Raw genomic sequence first — 9747 nt, 5'->3', positions numbered from 1 at the left:
TGCAGTATTTTTCAGTTATGTTATTGTTAAGAGCATCTCTGTCTTAAGAGCAGCTCAGATGATCATGGGATGTCGTGTTTGGTCACCACTGAAAGCCATTTTGCATACAAATGTGATCTAAAGACATACTGAGGGGCTTACTTTGATTTTGAGGTACATTCTACTATGTGGAGGAAAGAGACTGGGTAGTTTTTAATGTTCCAGGTTGGAGATTGGTGGAATGACACAGCAAAACTCAAAATGAAACTCACCGGCCACATATTGGGAATAAAAATGCTCCAGAAGGCCTGTTCCACACACTTGTGATGATTCAGGCAAATCTGTGAAGCTGTGATAACCACTGTTGACCCTGATGTTTTCAGAGGCATGATGTAGCTGCTTTGGTATCATTGCAGCAGGAAGTGGATTATCTGTGTGTGTTTGAGTGGAATGGCACTCCACTGCCTGAGGAAAAGAAGCATTCAGATGATGTGTAATATCCACCATCGAGCCATGTGTCTTTCACTTGTTTCAGATAAATACAGTACTGTTAAAAATCCCTAAAAACATTGTTCTATTTTTTGGCTTCCGCAACATTATCACTGGTTATAAACCTTCACACTTTCTGTGGTTGCTGTCTCTCACACGTTATTCTGATTTATTGTGTAACCTATTGCATTATGCTGCTGTCTATGTACAGTGAGGGAAAAAAGTATTTGATCCCCTGCTGATTTTGTACATTTGCCCACTGCCAAAGAAATGATCAGTCTATAATTTTAATGGTAGGTGTATTTAAACAGTGAGAGACAGAATAAAAACAAAAAAATCCAGAAAAAACGCATTCCAAGAAAGTTATAAATTGATTTGCATGTTAATGAGTGAAATAAGTATTTGACCCCTTCGACTTAGTACTTGGTGGCAAAACCCTTGTTGGCAATCACAGAGGTCAGACATTTCTTTTACTTGGCCACCAGGTTTGCACACATCTCAGGAGGGATTTTGTCCCACTCCTCTTTGCAGATCCTCTCCAAGTCATTAAGGTTTCGAGGCTGACGTTTGGCAACTCGAACCTTCAGCTCCCTCCACAGATTTTCTATGGGATTAAGGTCTGGAGATTGGCTAGGCCACTCCAGGACCTTAATGTGCTTCTTCTTGAGCCTCTTCTTGAGGCTGTGTGTTTTGGGTCATTGTCATGCTGGATTACCCATCCACGACCCATTTTCAATGCCCTGGCTGAGGGAAGGAGGTTCTCTCTCATTACGATTTGACGGTACATGGCCCCGTCCATCGTCCCTTTGATGCGGTGCAGTTGTCCTGTCCCCTTAGCAGAAAAACACCCCCAAAGCATAATGTTTCCACCTCCATGTTTGACGGTGGGGATGGTGTTCTTGGGGTCATTCCTCCTCCTCCAAACACAGCGAGTTGAGTTGATGCCAAAGAGCTCGATTTTGGTCTCATCTGACCACAACACTTTCACCCAGTTCTCCTCTGAATCATTCAGATGTTCATTGGCCAACTTCAGACGTGCCTGTACATGTGCTTTCTTGAGGAGGGGGACCTTGCGGGCGCTGCAGGATTTCAGTCCTTCACGGCGTAGTGTGTTACCAATTGTTTTCTTGGTGACTATGGTCCTAGCTGCCTTGAGATCATGAACAAGATCCTCCCGTGTAGTTCTGGGCTGATTCCTCACCGTTCTCATGATCATTGAAACTCCACGAGGTGAGATCTTGCATGGAGCCCCAGACCGAGGGAGACTGACAGTTATTTTGTGTTTCTTCCATTTGCGAATAATCGCACCAACTGTTGTCACCTTCTCACCAAGCTGCTTGGCGATGGCCTTGTAGCCCATTCCAGCCTTGTGTAGGTCTACAATCTTGTCCCTGACATCCTTGGACAGCTCTTTGGTCTTGGCCATGGTGGAGAGTTTGGAATCTGATTGATTGATTGCTTCTGTGGACAGGTGTCTTTTATACAGGTAACGAGCTGAGATTAGGAGCACTCCCTTTAAGAGAGTGCTCCTAATCTCAGCTCGTTACCTGTATAAAAGACACCTGGGAGCCAGAAATCTTGCTGATTGATAGGGGATCAAATACTTATTTCCCTCATTAACATGCAAATCAACTGTTTTGAAATGCGTTTTTCTGGATTTTTTTGTTATTATTCTGTCTCTCACTGTTAAAATACATATACCATTAAAATTATAGACTGATAATTTCTTTGTCAGTGGGCAAACGTACAAAATCAGCAGGGGATCAAATACTTTTTTCCCTCACTGTATCAGTATCTGTACAATGTGTAATGTTTACACTATGTAACTTTGTACTGCTCCCTGTAAATGCACAATACCAATGTAATCTGGGCATTGGATAATGGCATATGCTAAATACAATACCAAATAAAAAGGTAAGCCTCAAATGTTCACTATTTTCTGTTGATGGCTAGTGTCACACAAGTGCTTTCCCTCTCCTGAGCTGGGGGCAGCGTCTGCTTCACGACAATAGACACAGGGTGGGGCGGCAGACGATGCTCACTAGAAACCAGCTCATGAAGCACTTTCTTTTTACAGCGGATTAAACAAATATATCTGCTCTCTGAAAGGAAGGGAACGTTTGTGACGACAGTTGTGCTGTTCAGGATAACTGCAAACAAAAGGAAAACATGGACACTGTACTCACAAGAGAGCTGGCTTCATAGACTAGGATGGAGGCATATAACACCAGTCCTTGGGGGCTATAGTTCATGCAGATTTCATAGGGACTATAGGATTGACTGTGTAAAACCCAGATCAATGTTTATTACTCCACTTAAGCAAATCATGAATCCAAAATGGTATGGATGGAATAAAATAAAGCCTGTCTGAAATGCGTGTAAAGAATCCAGGAACATAGTCCACCCACAGCCTTATGAGGAGAGAAACACAGACAATATTGAGTGAAGTGAACATCCTGTTAGTGGAGGGGGGGGTGAGCAGACTACACAGAGCATTGAAACCACCCAATGTAAATAATTAATGTTTCCCTGAATTAAATCTTGCTGATACCTTACACCAATTTGTATTTCTCTGATTGACAGTTTTTCCTTCCCCTCTTTTCTTTGTTTTAGGAATTAAACCAGAGCATTAGCCCTGAAGTCTACAGAGGCATCTTTCTTTTATGTGGGAGCTGCTTCTATTTTCAGCCCAGTTTCAAGCTGGAAAGAGGAAAATATCCTCTATTAGCTGTTCCACATACCAACAGCACGACACCGACCTTCATTTTACATAGTGCCAAGACTGTCAAGCACACAAAAGAGAATATATATATCCTTTGTCTTCTGTTTTATAACTAAATGTCTTATTTCCCCTTCTAAAAATAAAATGACCTATTTCTTTTTACTTTTACGCTCTCCTTGGAATTGACAATTGGCAATCAACATGGCTTCCTGCTGTGATCCTCGTATCACTGAAATGTCTACTTTAAAGACACCCATTATTTTCACTTTCCTAGCTTATTTTCCAATAAGTCAAGCAAAACCTGCCTGAATCAAAGTCCATTCAACCCTGGTGCATTTCACTGCAGGGAATCCTGGCCTCAAACCAGTGTTGTCTGGACCATAGAGTCCAACCTGAGCTGTAAACTGGTGTTATTACCAAATGGTCATACTTGTGGAGTCCCCACTATCCTTTTACAAAATAGTTATGAGCCATAAAGGAAAAACATTTGCATATGTGTTGTAGTACATACATTCCCAGGAGTAAATCTAGCTGGGACCATGCTGTTAGTTAATGACTTCTACAGATATCTAATATGGCTTTAAGGAAGTATTGCTTTGGTTTTGCCTCATATATCAATGTTATTATACAATATCTCTAATACATGATATTTACAATTCTACAGACCTACAGCAATGATTCGATTTTTTTTAAATTATGGCTTTGTATTCAGTAGAATGACTGGAAATGGAATTGATACCATCTAGTGCTAAAGGTGGTGATGCTGCCTGTAAAGCTCAGAGCCAGAGCTACAGACACATGTAGTGTGGTTGATCTGACAGGGTCTCCCCACACCTCGACAAAGCTTTTTCTCAGGTACTGCCACTTGCCCCAAGATTCAGGCTCACAGAATTTCAAAGTCTGGTGGCCGCCTCATCCTCAGCCTTAGCCTCCGAGCAGTTTGCATTGCAGTGTCCAGAGCAGAGGAAGGTTTTACACCTTTGTTTTTACACTGTGCAATGTTCTTTACCAGGTTATAGAAAATTCATTTTAATTTGAATGCAGTTTCAGTTTTAAGATGCTCAGACAGGCCACGTTACCCTCCTCTCTGCCCCATTAGACCACTAAAAAGCCGAACGGAGTTGCTATGGAGGCAGATGCCTGCCCATACTCCAGATGTTTTGAGATTATCTTGTATTTTTACAAGAAGGGAGATCTACTTCAATGCACATTGAATTAGTTCTCTCAACTGTGTTACACACAAACGCTCTCACACATGCAAACACACATGCATATGTAGAATTACATATGAGCATATTACCCCTTATTGGCACATGTGAGAATATCAAAGGTAATGTCTGTGTGACACATGCCAGCTGTGTTCCCCACAGTACAAAACATCTAAATCCCATCTGTTAGATCACTGAGCTTATAAGCGCATTATGAGCTTTTTGGTTACTTTGATAACAGAATATTTGCCCAGGACTTAGTGATTGTAACATGTGGTTTCAGTGAACTATTACATGGATTTTTTTCTCATCAAATAAGTATTGTAAAATAAAAACATATTGTAGTGTGAAGTTCTGCAGTAGCACAGCACGAGACCTAAAGATGTATTTTTAAAGGCCTACCTAAAGACCTAAGACCTTCTAGGGACCAGGGCAAATGTTTCTCCAAATTTGGTTTCTAATGTAAATATTGTGTGGTATGCCTCATATTCTTATTAGTATCTGATTTAATTATTATGAATATTATTAATAATAGTGTTTAGCCATGTAAGAGCCTATTCTGCCCACAAATGAAAAATAATAAGCATATAATTTGTTGTGTTTCACGCCCTTCCAAGTGTATATCTATTTTGATTTGATACTGTTTCTGACATATAAAATGTTTTTGTTTGTTTGTTGTTTCTGAGTACAGTTGCAGGAGTCCAGCCCATCAATGTAAAAATTCTCAAGAAGGTGTACAAAATATCTTCTCTTTTCTTCAAGTTGTGTATTCTTGGCATATTGTTTCATGCCCCAAGGATGATGAGAGAGAAATGCAAGGTTTCAGATCAAATGGCACAAAATGAATTGAGATGTGTGTGTGTCGACTGGCACAAGAGCAGTAAATACTCCTGAAGTGTTTTTAAGTGGACAAATTGAGGTTGAACAGTACAAACACTTTCCTCGGCAGTAAATTTGATTTATACCATGAAACAAATACAGCAGAATGCTTTTACCATATTGCTTGACTCACTAAAGTGAATTTAATATGCCCATATAATATTGTTCTTCAACAACAGCAAACCTTACAGAAAGTTTATACACAGAAGGTATGTAAATGGGAACTAGGTTAAGAAACCATTACACTATCATAAAGAAGGAATGCCATTGTATAATGATAAATCAAACAACCTACCTAAGGACTATTGTTCTTAGCACTGACTAGCTTGGGGTTGGTAATAAGATATTTATAGCTGAAATGTTGAGAGGGTATAAGCAAAATGTGAAATTAAACTAAGTAGTACGCAGTTTATCCACACACAGCAGTTAAAAGATTAATGTGACTTCGTTCTCATCACCTGTTTTAATGAAGTACTCAAGAGACATAGACACCACTAAAGGAAGGCCTGCGTTTTAACTACACATGTTGAAGGAGAGTTAAAAAAACACAATTAACCAAACCGAGAAATACAGTAAAATACATTCACGGTATTCCCAGTGAAACACCGCACAGCATCGTTTCAGCTGACTCCTTGTTTTATTTAGATATGCGCTCATTATAAAAGCAGTGCCTGTTGCTGCCTGCAGTTGCAGCCATAAAACTGACTCATCGAGTGCCCTCATCGCTGCTCTCTGGCTCCCTGGCTCTAGTCATCTCCGTTCCCCGCTGAATCGACTGCCAAAGCTTCGTGACATGTGTTATAGAAGTGCTGGAGCATCAGTCTAGTAGCAGGATGCCAGAGGAGGTTGAAAGAATTCAGTTTTTTATTTTTATTTTGAAATTAAACACTCACCCTCCCATCAAACCACCGCTCTCCTTATTGGTCTTGCTGACTGTTTACATTTACCAGATTTGTATGCCTGATTAGGATTCCTGGTTTTATCAATATTTAAAAGTATTAAGCATCTAGATTTCATCAGCTCTCATGGTCAGCGTGACACTGTTTAATTTGACAAATACCTTTTTGAAATAAATACCCTCATCTGTTATCCATTCTGTCTTAGAATAGTACATAAAAAAACATTTTATGACTATGAATAAGATTACGTTTGAAAATTGAATTGAAAATTTTTCTTTTTTCTTTAATGACCACTGGGGACACTTGCAGCATATTCATTCTCATTTGAAAGTCTTTCGGTGTTTAATGTGTTCCTTTTAACATAAGTAACAAAGATTATACTCCGGTGTCCCTTTTACAGACAGTGATAATCTTCCTGCTAGTGTACAACCCCGCTCCGTTTGAGAGACCGAGATGTTCCCTGGCTGTAAATGATTTTGTGTTTGCCTCCCTTTCGGTTTTGATGACACAAATTTGTTTGTCACTTGCTTTCTCCGAGCTTCTCTTGCAATCACAAACTGTTCCCATGATGTCAAGAGATGTCTAGGCTGCTAATGCTTGTAATTAAGCTCCAGTGATATTGGACCTATCCTCGCAGCTTCTGCTAATCACCCGAAGGGCCAGTGAAAGCTTAATATCACACCTGATGGTATCTCAATTATTTTAAAATGGTCTATTTGTAATCTTCATGTTCGCATTTGGAATTAAGACTAATGTTAAATCTGCTTTTTCTCATTAACTTGACATCGCCTGCTTAAGCCACACTGATTTGAAAATTCTTATTTATGCCCTGGGGTCTCCAAGAATGTATTATTTTGATTTGGTAATGATACTGTTACTGGCTATGCTACTTTTTAAATGCTACATGTTTCATGACCTGATTTACTCCCACTGGACATGCTTTTCCCATCCTTCAGATTCAATTTGAACTTTTTTTGCATTTAATGTTTAATTATTATATGACCCTCCACCTTGCTGTTATGCCAATGTGGTGAAGCTGAGTGTAGAAGCAGGCTTTCATCTGCACAGAGGTGATTGCAAGACTGTTGAATATGTTTTTCCTTTGTCCAGAGGTCTTTACAGTACTTTTGGCCACAATACAATATAAAATACCAAGTAATTAAATGGTATAGAATATTGATAAATATGTTTATTATATAGCACTTTCAATCTCTGGTTAAAACCTTTAACTGCAGTTAACTCCATGGACCTCGCATGTAAAGCAATGCCTTCTTGTTTTGTGCTAGAAGAAGGTTCTGTGAAATAACATTTTTAAAAACTTGATTGCAAATAGACTGTAATCTGGATTTTTTTAAACACTAAGGATCTTATGGATTCCATTCCTCTGTGTCGTGGATTTAGTGTTTTTCATATAAATTGCTTTTACGGAAAACATTTTTTGTATTTATTTTTACATTGGTAATGATTCTTAGTTTATACGTAGAGGTTTTGTATTTTTTCCTAGTCTTGCCTAAATTAAAGTACGTCAGTAAATGTTATGTGACTTGTGATTGTCAGGTGGCAGTGTAAGCTTGCAACTTCAGGTGCCTACATTCTGATGCAATGCCTTCCCACAATCCTCTTTGATTTCTTTGTTGTTAATTGTGGCATATGATCAATCAACTTGTATTTGTAAAACTGACTTGTACTAAGTTAGCATTTTGCTTGGTGAACTCTACATAGAGACAGGGTTTCCTAACGGTTATGATATTTTTACACAGATAACTAAAGAGCAGGGGTCAATGAGGACATTGCAAAAAACATCAACAATTAAAGCATTCTGAAGTAAATTTCAGTCCAGAACAAAATAATTAAAAATTACATTAACATTACACAGAGCACATTTTAATTAAAATGGCAAAAGTAAAATCTGATGAGAGAGCAAAATGATAACATGTTTTGCTTCCTAATGTTGAATGCTAGTAATATAGAAGAGAGTTTTATTTTTTGTTTGTTATATCTTATCTGTTATCTTATATTTCACCTTTCCTGGCACTTTATAACCACCCTATGACCTTGTGTACCTTTAATTATGGATATAAAAATATGTTCAAACCCAGTGACAAACTAAATAAGTGAATAATTGAAATGGATTAATATTCATCACAAAGTAACTTATATAACCACTTGAACTTGTTAGGGAGAAAATAACACTTTAAGGCAATCAGCTATTTATTAATGCAAAATAAAAATGCTATTAACAATGATAGAAAATTGGGAGTAGATTAAGAATGAATTTTACTAAGTATATATATGAATACCAGCATTAAGTATCAAAAAAATATAAACATTATACAACATATAAGAGGTAATTTCACTTAAAAAGCATTGAAGACTGATATAAATCATAAAGTGACAATCTCTTACTTGGACCCGTGGTACATCTGAAACATTTATAATTATCCATTTATATTATAATATATACATGTCAGACTAAAAAACAACTTTAAAAAGTGCACTTCTTAAAATTACCAGCCTCTTAGGACACCACTGCACAGTATTATCTCCTTTGTTTGCAGGTCAATAGTTTTCACTAGATTGGATTCACATCTGTGTTTTATTCACATAATGAACAAATCCTGTTAGCGCCTTGGGTTCATCAACGGTTAAAGGTCATGCCTTTAACCTTTTTGATGTTTTTGCTTCTTTAATTCATTTTCAGTCATTTTCAGTCTTGAAAACAGAATCACGACTTAAAGTTTAGTTGCCATCTAAGGTTTTGGTAAGAACTGTTTATGGAAGGTCCAGATTGTTTCATTTCTGGTATCAGGACACTGATTGTACTTTAGGAATCCTTCAAAACTTACTATGGTTTAAAAAAAAGAATATCCAGTATTGACTATATTTGCCCCAAAAAAATTGCTGGAGCTTTTCTAGATTTCTGTGTTTTGTTTTCTAGATTCCACCCCCCCCACACACCTTGAATAATCTTTGCTAATACATAATAGCAAACAGTCTTTAGCTTTAATGTTAGAACTGAGATGGGTACATTGATGAATCTAACTTGCATAACATTTATCATCTTTCAGCACGTGTGTCACGGGTGGACAGCAACACACAAATTAGGACTACGGCACCACAGATATGTAGTGAGAATGGGGAAACCTCGTAACCACCCTTCCCCATGTATGTTTGCCCAGCATCCCATGACATATAGGCTTAGGTAAGGAAATGTATTTGACTTATACACAATATAGTGAAAAAGGGAAACATCTCTGAGCCTAAAACTGGGCGACTAAAGAACAAAAGCAAAACAAAAACAAAGCTACATGAAAATCTTATCTAAAAAATTAATCATCTCCCCAATAGAAAGAACCGGCAGCAATTCAATAGGACAGGCTTATCACAGGAAAGGAAAGAGAAGTAGTGCTTATCAGTCTCTTGGGTTCTCCTCAGTAGGTCAATCCAGGACACATCTTAAGCGTCCACAAAAACAGCAGGTGCGTGTCCAACCCCAGCGCACATCAGAGCTCCTCTGGGTGGCACCCCTCAGGCAGTCTCCCTCCCTTCTCCCATGTTTGTAAGACATGGA

This window comes from Amia ocellicauda, chromosome 15, assembly GCF_036373705.1.
Source record: "Amia ocellicauda isolate fAmiCal2 chromosome 15, fAmiCal2.hap1, whole genome shotgun sequence".
In the NCBI taxonomy this organism is placed as follows: Eukaryota; Metazoa; Chordata; class Actinopteri; order Amiiformes; family Amiidae; genus Amia; species Amia ocellicauda.
Note: the sequence above shows the minus strand (reverse complement) of the source record.